This window comes from Neopelma chrysocephalum, unplaced genomic scaffold (assembly GCF_003984885.1).
Source record: "Neopelma chrysocephalum unplaced genomic scaffold, ASM398488v2 Primary Assembly neopelma1_43, whole genome shotgun sequence".
Taxonomy (NCBI): Eukaryota; Metazoa; Chordata; class Aves; order Passeriformes; family Pipridae; genus Neopelma; species Neopelma chrysocephalum.
In genome coordinates, this window is record NW_020897702.1 from 21516276 (window position 1) to 21531493 (window position 15218).

The 15218-nt window shown below is 39.8% G+C and overlaps 1 protein-coding gene across 10 annotated transcripts in view; it reads left to right on the forward strand.

Annotated features, from left to right (window-relative positions):
• TENM4 (teneurin transmembrane protein 4) overlaps positions 1 to 15218 on the forward strand; it is a 603970-nt gene that overhangs the window by 427324 nt on the left and 161428 nt on the right. The gene's annotated exons all lie outside the window — the stretch shown is intronic.

Here is a 15218-nt window from a genome sequence, read left to right on the forward strand (position 1 = left end):
GTAATTTGTCTTTGCAGGTTAATTAAAAGTTTAGGTCTTATTAAAACAAAGTCATTAAGATCCCAGTATTCCATTTTAGCACTAGGGTTTATCTAATGCAGAAGTGGAAACTGCTATAATACTTTGTGTTAAATTTAAAACTTGGAAATGCAATGTTTAGTCCTGTTCACAGTTGAGCAACGCTAGAAATAGTTGTATGTTAGCTTATGAAATTGAGGTGTTCCTCTATAGAATGTGGATTTACTTTCATTTAGTTTACTTTAGCAGTTTGATTTTTTTACTTACATCAACCACCGAACCTTCAGGTATTCTGAAGGCAGCTTTTTTTCCTTGTCTGAGAATTTCTTCAGTTCAAAATTTCCCGTCACAGAAAAAAAATCAGTAAGGCTCTCACAGCAGAAAACACTTTTAAAGCACAGTTACTACTTGTTCTTGTTTTCAAACTGATGCTTATGAGTTCTAGCCACACTTTTCTCTTGGCCTCATTGCACTAAAGTAGGGGGGAAAAAAAGAAGAAAAGAGAGAAAACATTCTTAATTTGCCTTTGAACAGCAAGAGGATGGTGTGGGTGAAAAGCATGTCAGATGTCTTTAAGGCAATCCTATTTCTGTTTGTTTGTGCTCTGCTGTACCTTCATGACCACATGATAAGGAGAACAGTCCATGATACAGACTCCATGATATATTCTATATATCCCCTGCTGACCTCCAATCATTCTGTATTTCAGTACAAGGAAGTTTTTTTTTTTGCTATATAAGAGAGAGCATTGGTTAGGGATCACTTTACCCACTGGCAGCTGTATATCAACACAAAGCTATAGTGTAGAAAAAACTGTTTAGGTACAAGCTATGCATTTTGAAACTCACTTAAGTAAAAATTTTAGGTAGGAAGATGTGATTTCTTAGCTGGAATTTGTCCAGAAAAGTGCGGCATTTGTGTAAGTACGGTAAAAGAAAGAGTAATAGCCTTAACAGGTTGGGACCTTTCTTCTTAGTCTAGATTTCAACAGCTTGTTTTAAAAGAAAACATCTAGTCAGTGTTTTGTGTAAATAAACTGTAATGCTTCAGAACCTTTCTAGTGCATTCATGAGGTCTGGCAAGACATGATTGCTAAATTGTAAGTATATAAACACTGTGGCACTGTAGTGTTATAATTTTTTTTTTCACTGCCAGAGTAAAGAGGATAAAGCAACATTACAGTTCTTATGAACCAATGTGTAAAGTTGCAACACCAAACAAATAAATCAAGTTACACGTGATGGAGCCTTAGATCTATCTGTGTGGGGTGAGGAACCTTCAGAAAAGTTGTGTTGACTGTCAGAGGCAAGCTACCATTTAATTTGATTTCTGTGGCAAGAGCACCTAGAAAAATCTCCCTTTATTATTCCACTGACACAGGGCTTACAGTAAGAGTGAGTTTGAAAAGTATAGCTGTGATGCAGAAAGAAGTAGGATCCAGTGATCTGAGAAGAGGACCAGCAGTCTGAAACTCCTGAATTGTGATTGATGTGCTAATTCTGCCCTTGCCTAGGCTCATGCTTCAGCTGCTCACTGTACAAAACTGAGGAAACTAGAATTTCACAGCAGATGCTGTGAGGGTGATAGAACTGCTGGGAAAATGCATGAAACATTAATTAATAATCATAGATAATAGTAGAAAGCACAAAATTGAAAATGGTTATCATAACGATAAGCTCATAAAGCCAAACTGTGCAGTCATTCCTTCAGGCAAACATCCAGTGTGTGAGGACTCACCTAAATAAATGACCATAACTTTTACTTGAGCAGTAAACATGTTGGATGGAAAGGGTGTTGATTTTCTAAGTCTATCTGCTATGTTCCAACAGACTGAAGTTTTCAGCGCCACTAAAATCATTGCAGGCTCTGTATGACATTGTCAACTGCAATTACTGTGCAGTCCTTTTCTGGAATGATTTGGCCTCCATTATTCCAGTGAAAACTGGAGAAAAAATTGGAAAAAAGCATCTGTATTTCCAGTTTGATAGCACACAGTTAATTTCATAAATTGTGAGACTGTCCATCACACAGCTTCGAAATCCAATATAACTGTAACTAAATCCACTCAGGAACATTAGCACAGATTTTGAGGGCAGGAGAGTCTGTTTTCCAAAAGGGTGTGGAATCGTCATCACAAAAGAGTTAGGTGGTGTCAAAATATGTGCCTGTTACATGCCACTGAATGTAAACCTGGGGAGAATAGAGCCTCCTAATGCCTGTCAGAGCTTATACTTTTGCATAATACAGACAATTCAGGTGGAGGGAAAAAGATTATTCTGGGAAAGTTTTCAGCTTTTAATAGCATTTTTATATCCCATTCTTTTGAATTACAGTGCAAGAAATTATAAAGGAATGGACAATCAAGGTCTCTCAATAACAAATTAACCTTTTTGTAAATGACATTGGTGGCACTTTCTGAAATTTCTAATAGGAACACTTCTTTGAGAAGCACCTTGTGGATTCACCTCTGCCTGATAGTGGTAATTTATTCAGAGCAATCTTGTCTAAGTGGAACAAAATAGTAGGCTGAGGAATCAGCTGGAATCAGCACATCTGAGACAGAGATTTTGGCCAAAAATCTGCTTGGTAGAAGCAAGAAACATCTGAGAGCCTGAAAACAGCATCTATGGAGTCAGAGAGAAAGTGCCTTCCAGCAGCTGTTACTGCTGAGTTCAGGCAAGCTTGGCTGTGCAGGGCCACTGAGAAATCAAAAGGAAAAGCAAAGTCAGCTGTCTGTGAGAGGAGAGCATCACTGCTTACCAGCATGTCACCCAGCAAGCAACAGGAAACACATGTAGAATGCCTGTGACAGGATGCAAGGTTTTATCTCACTTCTATCTTCTGCAAGAGACGATGTTTAAGAAAAGGACTGTTCCCCCTGCCCCCTCTACTATCCATAAAAAAACCTACTGTAAGTAGTTTCCTCCATCAAAGTGCAAGACGAGCTCCCTTGTTGTTTGTAAGGGGTTGCCAGCGCATACAGCACTTGGCAATATACATCAAAAGGCAGGTGCCCTTCCTGCAGTAGCTTAAAATGTAACCCACCCCCATGCAGTCCCTAGGACAGCAGTTCAAGCAAGAAGGGTACCAGCAGAGGAACACTTCACAGTAGGACTGAGCTTAGAGAGGAGAAATTGGAGGTCACGGAGACAAGCATGGGACTGGGAACCCTCCTTGTGTGAGAGGTGACCAGGATGACTCTTCCTTAGCTCAGTGTGAAAATGCCTTTGTGTTTAGCTTGTTCTTAGCAAAGGGAAAAGGAAGAGCCTGAGTAACTAATTTGCTTCCCTTACTTTTGCTGCCTATGTGTAGGCTAACTTAAACTCTAGCAACTTCCACTTTAGATAGATGCAAAAGTGTGATCCACTTAGAGTCTGAAAGCCATTCACATTATTTACACTTGCTTTGCTAATGTCTGGAAAAGCCTAAATTGTTTTCATGTAAATATTGAGGAGTTGGGATACTGTGTAGAATAACATGGGGTGTGATCTGTTCTGGCTTGCACTTTTCTTTTAGCTCCTTAATGCCTCAGTTAGTCAACTTCCAAGTCCTCCATGTACTATTAGATTCTGAATGAGAAAAAGTGGTTTTAATGTCCCAGCTATCCTTTTCTGAACTTCTCCTTAGGCTAAAGAGGCTGAAAGTTCAGCAAGTATTTTGCTGAATCAGAACTCTAACTGTTAATGAAACTCCACTTGCTCCATGGAAGTGCTCAGTTCTCCCCTACTAAGTATGGTCATCTTAGCCCTTCCCATGTTTCAGAGAGGGACTGCAGAGCACTTCCACCTTGTGGTAACCCTCTGTGGATAATTAGTTAGTAACCCATTTCTTCTCACACTGGCAACTCTTTTTTTGCTCTGCACAGAAAAAGAAACACAGCAGCATATGAGAACTGTGCCAAGAAGGAAAGTTACTTAATTTTTGATGGTATTGGCCTCTCTCCTGCAAAATAACAGCAGAGCTTTGCATGCTCTGCAAATAGTTTTTTGCCTTCAGCTCTGTGTGTCCCACTACAAGCCTTTGCTTGACAGGCATTCTGTCAGATGGTCACTGCTTTTTTTGATTACCCTCTTGTTGCTGCCACCCACTTTTTGATGCTTTGTCTCCTACTTTCAGCTCTTACCTAGCTTCTCTGAATGTGGCAAAGCTTGTAGGTCTCAGTCAGGTAGTATTTAGAAAAGATACAGTCACTCAATTCAGGTAGAAAGCAAAAGGGGCATTTATGAGTCCCTGCCAGGCTGTGTTAGGTTTTTTTTCCTTGTGTATTTGATCTCATGAATGACATTCAGTTGACAGGTCTACTTGATTGAAAACTTAACGCTTATCCACAGAGTAGGCTGAGGTTATGCTGCAACACTGCAAAGTGTCTTCCACTAAACATCCAGCTGGCCACAGAAGTGAAGTCCTCTGTGAGAACAGAATTAGTCCATGCAGAAGGGTAACAGGAAGACAGGAGGTTGCCCTCTCCATCCTAACTAAATCCAGTCCAGTCTGATAGGTAGGATATCAAAAGGAGAGACAGAAACGTGGGGTCAATTCCCTCTGCCTGAGCTTTGTTAGCTGCAAGAATTCCTCTCTTAAAGCAGGCGCAGTAGTGTGCCTGATGAAATTTCACTTTTTCATGCAACCCATGTGTAAATCTAGTTTGTTCTCTTTGTTGGGCATAATAAAAAGAAAACATGAGCTGAGCCTGGATCTGGAAGTGGACGGAGGGCTGTGTGGAGGTTAAACTTTTCACATTAATTTCTACTCCCCATACCTAGAGTTTTTTTGTTCGCTGTTCTCAATAACACACTGATGATGTTTTTGGATGGATAGTGATACAGCCCTTAAAACTTTAGCACCTGGAAGTCAACAACAGCTTTATCAATGTCCCCTTAGTCTTTTCACATTTTTCTCCTAAACTAATAAACAGTTTCATTTCCCAGTGAAGTGAGCCAAGGGGGTGAGCATGTTCCAGTGTTGAAGTTTATTTCCCTGTCTGCCTTTTCAGACAGCTCCAAACAGATCAAGAATTCCTTCTGGTTCTTAAATCCCTTTCAGCTTCAGTCAGTAATGTGTTGATGTACAATGTACATGATCCCATGGCACACTGCTCCCTAAATGTTAACTGCAGCTTTCTGCCTGCTGCTGCTAGATCTTCAGCACTTCCAAGAAACATGAAGTGAGGCTAGTTTTTCAAATCTAGATAGTATTTGTGATGACCTTTTTTTCTCTCTGCAAATGTCTGAAACAATTCTTACATAATAATCCTGCTTCCCAAGCCATAATGGCAGGCAAAATTATTATTTCAGGATTTTTCTATTGAAGGTGTAAGGCATCTCTAATAAAGAGGAAATTAAGGACACGTCTCAAAGATAATTAGATAATAAGAAGCCTGTAAAGGTCAGATGCTTGGCTGTGACACCTTCCCAGCTGCTCTTTCTGTATGGAGGGTATCTCTTCATTGATGCTCTGCGAGTAAAAACTAGCAGTGGAAAATTACAATGTGTAAAACTAGGTTAGTTTTAAAGCAGAGAAGTAATAATTTATTTAATGTTAGATTTGAACCTTTTATTTTTTAATTTTGATTTCTATATGTACACTCCTCTTTTAATAGATCTTATGATTACAAGTGATTATTTCAGTGGGAAAAATAGACAAGCGGACAGATATTTTCATTTGTGTTGCTGTACAAAAGAGATTAATCTATGCTTGTAAAGATGGCTTGGATGCCAATAAGTATTCATATCAGTAGAAGTTAGATGTCTGAACATCTTTAATGTTCCAGATTTTGTCTGATTTTGATCATCTTTAAAGTGATAGAAAAATGAAGGTAGATTTGTCTTTTTGAAAGGCATTGCCTGCATCTGTACTTACATGGAATGGTAGCATTGAACTTGCCTGTCTGTGTGCTGTTTGCAGGCAGGCACGTTCTCTTGATCTGAAGAGCTTGTACAAAAGGTTTATTCATTGGGGTAATTACTTTAGTTTTAGGGTCAAGAAAAGGTTTATTTAATACTGAAGTTAAAGCCGTTTTCTTTCATTCTGTTATTTCTGTCCTTGTGTTTTTCTGTTCACTTTTTTTCAGAACAGCACAATTCTGCCTTAATAACATGGCATGTAAGTGCTGTCTGAGGGGTTCTGGAGAAATGTGTAAAACCATGCATATGGTTTTCGTTTTTACACTTTTGTATATAGCACTTTCCACACAGCCCAGACTACGGGCTAATGTAAGCACAGCTTGTTTTATTCCTGTGTCGTATTACCGAGCTGCTAGAGGATCTCTGTGCACACTTTTCTTTCCATGAATGCTCCCCTGCTAAAGCACAGAAATAACGTTGGGGGAGTTACTTGTATGCTTTGGCAAACAAAAGAAGAACTCTTTCTGTACTAGAACAACAGACTTTTTAAAGCCTAAATTTTCCAAAGGCTGTATTAAAGTGTACATACATGCATGCAAGACCACAAAAGAGAAGAGGAGCCAACAACATCAGCACCTCAGGAGTCACTGGACCAATCTCTTGTTTTGCGTGGGGTCCAAGCAGGATGAGAAGGACATAGTCTGTACAGTAACTCCTGGCATATGTTGACTTTTTAAATGATAGCAGCTGGTCTGTGTATTAGATGTGTGACTGCTTTCTTTTTCTAAGTGCTACAACAGTCTCAGAAAAAGTTTCATAAATTATGTTAAACTGATTTCTGGACAGCTTGCTGGAGGCTCTGAGACAGAATGTTATTTGACCAAGTTTGTGCGGTGAGTCTGCTAGAGGCAGAAACAACCATTAAGTTCTGCTTTTTCAATGGCCCTGATCAAAGTCCACTGCATTTGCCTGAGTGCAGGCATCTAGCGGCACCTGAGATGCTCCAGGGAACTGAGGGCATCTCTACAGGGGGGCATCTCCACCTAAAACCTAGAGGAGATTCAGGCCCTTCCATTGCGGTGGCTCCAGACCAGGCATTGTACTTGAGAGCATGTCCCTAGCACCAGGCGTTTACCTAACTGAACCTCAGATTCAGTCATTCCAGCCAGTACATTCTTAGTTAGCAGGCTGGATTTATTAACGGAAGACTTTGTGCCAAGGTTTCATGGCACTTATTTGAGCAACTGAGATCACGTTTGAGGTCCTCTCTGTGCGTATGCAAGAATGGTTTGCTTTTTTCCCCCTGGAATACACCAACTTAAAACATCATTTAAAATGAAACTCAAGGCCACCTTTAGTTTTGCCCTGAGCTATGAGAGCAGAAGTTGTAATGTACTGAACGTGAAGTAACTTCCCTCTTGCTAGTGCAGCTCCAGAAGTTGAACCCTGAAGGCTGCATAATTGTTGTTTCCTGTATTAGTTTGTAACAATTTATGAGAGTGGGAAGGAACAACAAAAAAAAAATTCTTTACAATCCTTTGGGCAAATTGGGCATATGAGAGTTTCATTTACTGGAGTGAAATTCAGGTCTAAAAATATTCCAACTGCAAAAAAAGGAAATCTAGGAAGAAAATAACTGTACTCAAGGTATCTTTTTAGATCTCCACAGCCTTGTCATAGATATGTTACAAGTATGGATTAAACTGGTGCAGCCTCACCTCGAACATTGTGTGCAGTTTTGGGCATCACAGTATAAGAAAGATATTAAGTTGTTAGAGAGCATCCAAAGGAGGGCAGTAGAGATGGTGAAGGGCGTTGAGGGGGATCTGTATGAGGAGCGACTGAGGTCACTTGGTCTGTTCAGCCTGGAGAAGAGGAGACTGAGGGGAGACCTCATTGCAGTCTACAACTTCCTTGTAAGGGGAAGAGGGGGGGCAGGCACTGATCCCTTCTCTTTGGTGACCAGGGACAGGACCCAAGGGAATGGCCTGAAGTTGTGTCAGAGGAGGTTTAGGTTGGATATTAGAAAAAGGTTCATCACCCAGAAGATGGCTGGGCACTGGAACAGGCTCCCCAAGAAAGTGGTCAGAGCACCAAGCCTGCCAGAGTTCAAGAAGCATTTGGACAATACTCTCAGACACATGATGTGACTCTTTGGGATGGTGCTGTGCAGGGACAGGAGTTGGACTTCTATGATCCTTGTGGGTCCCTACCAACTCAGCATATGATGTGATTCTGTGAAGTCTTATTGTGCTTCAAAGCTGCATTGTAGAAGGAAGAAGAAGGCAACTTCACTCCAACAGCTACTCTTTGTTTAAAATCATTCACTGATTTTTTCCCCAGCTAACTTCTAACTTATGATCACATTTCAAGTGATTTAGAACAGAGGTTTTTTTCAGATTCTATTTCAATTCTATTTCAAGACCCTTTCATGCTTTTAGCATTGCTCACATTGTAAGGGAAGAAAACAGTGTTCCCTGTATAACGCTATGAACAGCAGAAATACATTAGCAGGATTTTCTAGAAGTCAATGAAGTCAAAGGAGATTTTACCGTTAAGTTAAATGGTCATATACATAGATCAGTGCCCAAGTGCTTTTGAAATCCCATTACACCTTATGCTTTCAACCATGTGAGAACTTCAGCTTATAAAGCATTCTGCAATGGAAAGATTTCTTCTTAATAAGGAAGCAGTAAGAGAAAGGAATGAATCAGTGAGATAAATATAAAGCTCTCTCTCAAAGGGCAACCCAAATTCAGACCAAATGTGGCAAAGGCTTCTGAAATGATCAGGCTTGTTCTCTTCTTTATTTATTTTATTTATTCCCACTTGGTCCCTTTTTCTGTAGAACAAAAGTTCAAAAATAGGACACAAAAAAGGTGATTTTATAATATTCCCAGCTAGGCCTGGAGTCAAATGTGATTGAAATAGTGTAAGAAAGACTGATGTGATTGTGGTGAGAGCCATTTGAGTACCTGGGTAGACATTTCAAACCAGGCCTAAAAGCAGTAGTACAGACAACTCAAGCAAAAATGTGCTTACATGATGTACTGTCAAATTTGGCAAAATCAGCAGCTCTTGATTTCAATAAGCAACCCAACTGTTCCTGAGCACCAAACCTTTTGTGCTTCACCATCACCTTGTAAAATGATACAGCCTTTAGAGTTGCTGCTGGCCAGGGCAGGTGTTTGTTGTCAGTACAATGACGGAGATTGGGGGGGGGCGTATCTGCAGTTGCAAATTGCTTTTTTAAAAAGTTCTTACAGAAAAAGAGGAGGGGGGATAACGTGGAGGTGGATACTGTGATTACTGTCCTTCTCTCTGACTTTCCAGATTCAGGAGCAATTTAAGGAGTTGTTTAAAGGACTACCTGCCTTTTGCCCTTTTCTTAATTTATCATCCTTATACCTGCATGTGAAGATTAGAGTTCCACTGGGATATGAGAGCAAAACAGGGTTGTATGCATGGATCTTTAATTAAAACAGACCTCTCAGCCTTAGGAAAAAGAAAAAAAAATCAAAATCTGGCACAACATCAAGTGGCATTAGCAGTATCAGCATCACACTAGGTGCCCTACAGAAGAGGAAACTGTGAAAGAGCACTCAAAAATAATGACAGAGTTTCCATGATGCTGTCAAGACTTTCACATCCCAGGATGCCAGGTGTGGATTACTTGAGCTAGAAGTATAAAAGCTGTATAAAACACAAATGAAGCAGAAAAATTGAAATCTCAGCAGGTGATGATGTACTATAAGAAGGAATCAGTCCTTTAAAGCTTCATCTGGGGAAGGAAGAGGAGGAGCAAGAGAATACCAGACCCAGCTTTTCCACATTTCCTTTGTTTCCAGGGCATTTTCTTTACCTTAATTGTTTTTTTACTTTTTTTTTCTTTTTTTTTTACTCATAATGTCAAATCTGATGTTTCAAGACATCTGAAACCTGTTTTATCCCCTCTCACCTCCATGTCTGCCTTAGCATTGTTATCACAGTTACAAGGGCAGGTGACAGTTCTCTAGGCTTAGAATCCAACCTCTCCTGCAGTGAAATTCAATTAAGTAGCATCATTTCTTTGAAAAATAAACAAGACTGCAAGCTCTGCAACTGGGAAGTAAATTAAATGTGTTCACAGAGCTTCAGAATTTTCTTTACCTTTCATGTTATACTACCTGACTTCCTATTAAAATTATTGCTAGTGTAGTCAGGGCAGTTACAGGGAGCATTTTTGTGAAAGAGAGATGTTATTACAATGAGCTTGTAGGTGACAGCTTTATCCTGGACATGAAGATCTAGGGAAAACCGTATGTGACTTGCTAAGGTTGTTCTAGTGCAGCAGCTAAGAATAAGGTGAAATAATGTGGTGTCCCTTCACTCTCCCAAGCGATGTACTTCATTGTACGGTGAGAGGCATGCTGTGCACCTCTCATGACCCTTTTGAATTGATCTGGCTGACATAGAGGATTTCAGGGTTAGATATGAACCATAGAATCTACCTACTTGCTTGCCTGCTCCATGTGGCCTCCCTCTCCCCCTCCTCCCTCCCTCCCAGCAAAGGATTTTCTTTATCCAGGGGAACATGACTAGGCAGAAAATAGGTCAGTGGACAGTTAGGAACAATTTATTTCTGCGTTACAGTAAATATTTGTATTTATTTGATACTGTAAACAATTCTCCTCTAATTATTCATTTTACCTCCTTTTTTAATTTAGTTACTATCTTTAAATTAATGCATCTTTCTAAAGAGACAGTCAACGTTTATAAGGAAAGGGTAAAACCTTTTCTCGCACCAGTCACTATGTTTGCAATATCTCTCTGGGCTGGTAGATCAATAGATGTGGCAATTTATTCTAGGTTGAACAGCTCCATATATCTTCTGACCAGCGCTGAGCAAAAGATTTTGAGGGCCTTTCTTGTGTAGAGGTGAAGTAGACTACTAGTTGAAGGGGCCAGACAGGATACTTAAAAAACTCTGCTCTTTTCTTTGCATCTCACTTCTAATATGGAATATTTTCATTGGTACAAAATTTTTATTTTCTTTGAGCCTTCATTCCAGAAACTGAGGTTAGCATTGATTCATTAAGGTCCAGTTGTCCTACTGTGATGCTATTCCTATGTGTTTCTGACACCAAACACTGTCAGTTCCAGAACAACTCTTTGAGGTTATCAAATTGAACAGTTACGTTTGAATTCATACAGCCACACGGCACTGAATGGCATTTAATCAGTTCTTAGAAAGCAGTCCTGGTGCTTATTAACTCCCAGAAAGCTACTGCCTTCAGTTGCCAGCTAGATAACTATTTTTTCTTTGCCAATAGATAGTTGTCTCTAAATGCCTAGGGAATGATGATGCTTGGTGGCAAGTGTAGGCTATAAAATATTTATCTTTAACACACAATTGTGTTACTGCAGCCTCTAATAGGATTTGGTGTCAGGCAAACATCTGCCTTGGCCTCTGGCCCAAAGATAGAGAAACAAACTATTAAGTTGAATGTTGCATAGTAAATAAATAAGGCAGAAATGCTGTTAAAGTAGCTATACCACTGACCAGCAAACATGGTGAGTATATAAAAAAGAAGTCCATCAAGAGTCTAGCAGTTTATCCACTTCCTTAATATGTTTATTGTGTTGCATCTGGATAAAGGTAATTCATGTTGGTAATTGTAAGCCAGGCTGACAGATCTTTATAGAGTTCACCACAGTAGAACTGGCTTTCACAGGGCTTTTTGTCAGCAGCAAAGTGGTCCCCTGAGCAGACCATTAGCCTGGGAGCTTTGTCGCTGTCACATGAGTCAGTTTATAATATGAAGCAGACAGTGTATTTGTCCATGCCTCAGATTAACAGCCTAAAAAACATGGGAATGGTAACAATTAGCAATTTCATACTGAACTCGGTGATATCCTTAAATGAAAGATAGTGTAGTGTGAAGTCTTATTGTGGGTGTGGGCAGGATCATGCCAGTTTATGGCTTCTCTCAGTTTAAGGGGTGATTACAGTGGGAAAACTAGCAATGAGATAAAGGTTTCAGCCAAGTTTCCCTCAAAATCTACCAGCTGTGAGATTACTTGTATTGAAAAACCTCCCCTGAGATAAATGGCAAAAATCCCAAAGTATCCTCAGCAGCTATAAGTCAACATGGTGCATGAAATAAAGTTGGTTTGCTCCAACCCATCATCTGTTTCTTTCTCTGCCTTGATGATTAAAGCTCATAAGCAGAAAGGATGTTAAAGAGTACTTCAGAAGAAGAGTTTTGCTCTTGGAGAAGTCTAAACTTTCACACTTAATGAATGTTTTCCATCTCTCATTTTTATAAATCTAGAAGCAGTTTTGTACATCCTCCTTTTCCTGAGTGAGGTAGGCTGGCCTAGGGTAGGGAGTACCTACCATGTCAGACAGGGCATTTCTGTACCATTCTCCAAAATGAGACAGTGTGGATCTGAAGACCAAGTGTCTCATGTCATTTAGACCTTTTCTCAGTTGTTTACAACATTTTTTGAGGAAATAATGGAGGACCACAAAGATAATCAGAGGGCTAGGGCACCTCTCCTGTGAAGAACGGCTGAGGGAGTTGGGATTGTTTAGCCTGGACAAGAGAAGGTTCCAGGGAGACCTTAGAGCACTTTCCAGTACCTAAGAGGGCTAAAAGAGAGAAACTTTTGGCAAAGGCATGGAGTCATAGGACAAGGGGGAATGGCTTTAAACTGATAATGGGCAGGTTTAGATTAGATATTAGAAAGAAATTCCTCACTGTGAGGGTAGTGAGGCACTGGCACAGGTTGCCCAGAAAAGTTGTGGATGGATGACCCATCCCCGGAGGTCTTCAAGGACAGGTTGGATGGGGCTCTGAGCAACCTGGTCTACTGGAAGGTGTCCCTTCCCCTGGCAGGGGGATTGGAACTGAATGGTGCTTATGGTCTCTTCCAACCCAAACTATTCTATGATTCTGTGATTCTATGAAATGAATTGTTTTTTCTGTTGCTAATTGGATTGTGAAGCTGGCAGAACACTTACTTCTGTACACGAGCTTCTGCATTCCCTATTAGAAGCTGCACTGCCTCTGCAGATCTGTCCCCAGTGTGAGTTGTTTGCTTTCAAGACTTTCACTCCTACAGCCATTGGTGATTGAAAGGTGGCATGGAAACTGTTTTCAATGCTCTCTTTGGACACGACAAGAAGACCATATGAAGGCATTGTGCATCCTCCATTAGCTGACCCTCCAGTTATTAATCTCTGCCCCTACCGGCTGGTGTCCATCAGATCTCTTGAGAGATTTGGAAACCAAGAGAAAACTGTGGGAATCAGACTGAAAACAGAGAACATATATATAGCTTTCTGAAAAAGAATTGTCCATGGTCTCACAGTGAACTTTAACAATTAAATAAAACAAAACAAAACATTGTCATGATTCTCTAAAGCAGTTCCCATGGCACTATTCATAAAACACCATATGGAATTTTGTACATATTGGAAAATATCCTTATAATTATGTGAACGGCTTACAGAATAAGCTGTATAAAGGAGACTAGAACCTAGCCACAACTGCAGTGACCTGTTTTTATTTATTGATTGATAGTTTGTCACCTCTTTAGCAATGCTGAATGTAAACATACTAAAAAGACAAACAGTTGCTTTGTGCCACTAACTTAGAGTCTCCCTAGATGTTAAAGTTTAGTCTCTTCTATCATCTAAGCCCCACTTCATAATGATATTTTTTTAGTCCTAGCTTCTGAAAATTTATGTTTGCTTCTTTGTTCTTTCTAGCATTCTCCCATCATGACTCCCTAATTTCTGGTGCCAGGTCACCCACCTCCACCTGTTTAGTTTGAAATGTAGGTATTGGAGCAGTGTGCATGGATGTGTTTAAGTGTATACATGCCAGAAGGGCCAGAAAATTGACTCAGGTGCCAAAGTGGCACAGTCTGTAACCACTGAAACAAAATCAGTCCTGGGATGAAAACAGAGGTTTTTATGAGAAATCTTAAGTGAATGTGACTTGCTAATGACTGTGACCTTCAGAGTAAAAAGAAATTCCGGTTTCTGATTGTGCCTAAGAAAATAAATAGGAGCATACTTAGTGTTGCAAACACAACTCACAGACTTGGTGCTCTAAAGCCTCGGTCTCAGCCTTGTTTATGCTCATCAGCTCTGGAGTTCCTGAGAAAAAAAGTGGGTTCATTTAACACTTCCTTTAAGGAAGTACTTTGGAGCTGTTTGGGAACAGATTTGAGACAAAGATGTACTGCATGAATCTTCATCGCTTTTCCGAATTCATTCTCAGTAGTGAAGAACTTTGGGAGTGTGAGATCGTAATTGCCCTGAGTCACACCAGGCAAGTTTGTATCGTTAACTGCTAAAAAACAGCAAGTGGCAAAGGGGAGAAGAGTTTCTTTTCACTTCATCTCGTCCCTCTCATGCAGGTTATTCCAGGGCAAAGAGAATCAGTAAAATAAGAACATGTTAGAAATGTTACTTTTGGCTATGTTAGAAAAACAAGGTGCATCAGAGAAATCAATGAAATAGGATGAAAGGATTTTTAAGGGCCTGCTCTATTATTAATAGTGTAGGGTATTCAGGCCACAGTTAAGAGCTACTGAGGTGCTTCAGTAAAGAAGGTGCAATGGATTTCATCCACCTGTTTTGTAATTCCTTTTGAGTTAGTCACTATCTGGTATCAAGCAGTTTGGCCACACTTGCAAAGAAGAGTCTAGGAAATCAAATATTGAGGAGATAGTGATAAATTAAGTGATATGTGTGCATATCACTGCCATTTTGCAAAGAAAAATGGCAGATCTGCAGATGAACACAAAATAGACATGAATATTTTTTTGACCTGCATTAGTGTTGGTCACTGTCAATGGAATCTGACCAGTTACAGGTGTCTTTGCTGAACTAGTCAGAGGAGGAAAGGATGCACCAACAGAGTAAAGACAATTAAATGGATTCACCCTGAGATTCAGGAAAAGTTGGTTACTTAAGCACAGGTAAGCTCTGTTTCTGTGGTCATTCTGAACTTCTAAATCTCTTTATACATAGTGTATAAATATATATCCAGTGTATATATATCCAGTATAGTGGATAATTTAATCTATAGTGAACATCTAATCGGTATACAGCATCTTGCCCATCTTGCCCTAAGTATCACAGACACACCAGCTGAACCCCGCTATAATGTAAAATATTGTTTCCAGTAACAAAGATTACCATTTATTTGATCTGGTGCATTGTCACATTTTAGAACAGCTGCTCTGTCTGATGTTACATTGCTTTTTAGATGCTTTTTAGGTGTTTCTTTGGTTTTTTATTATTTTGCATAAATATTATTTATTATATTACATAAATATACCAAGAAAGTGATATAGATA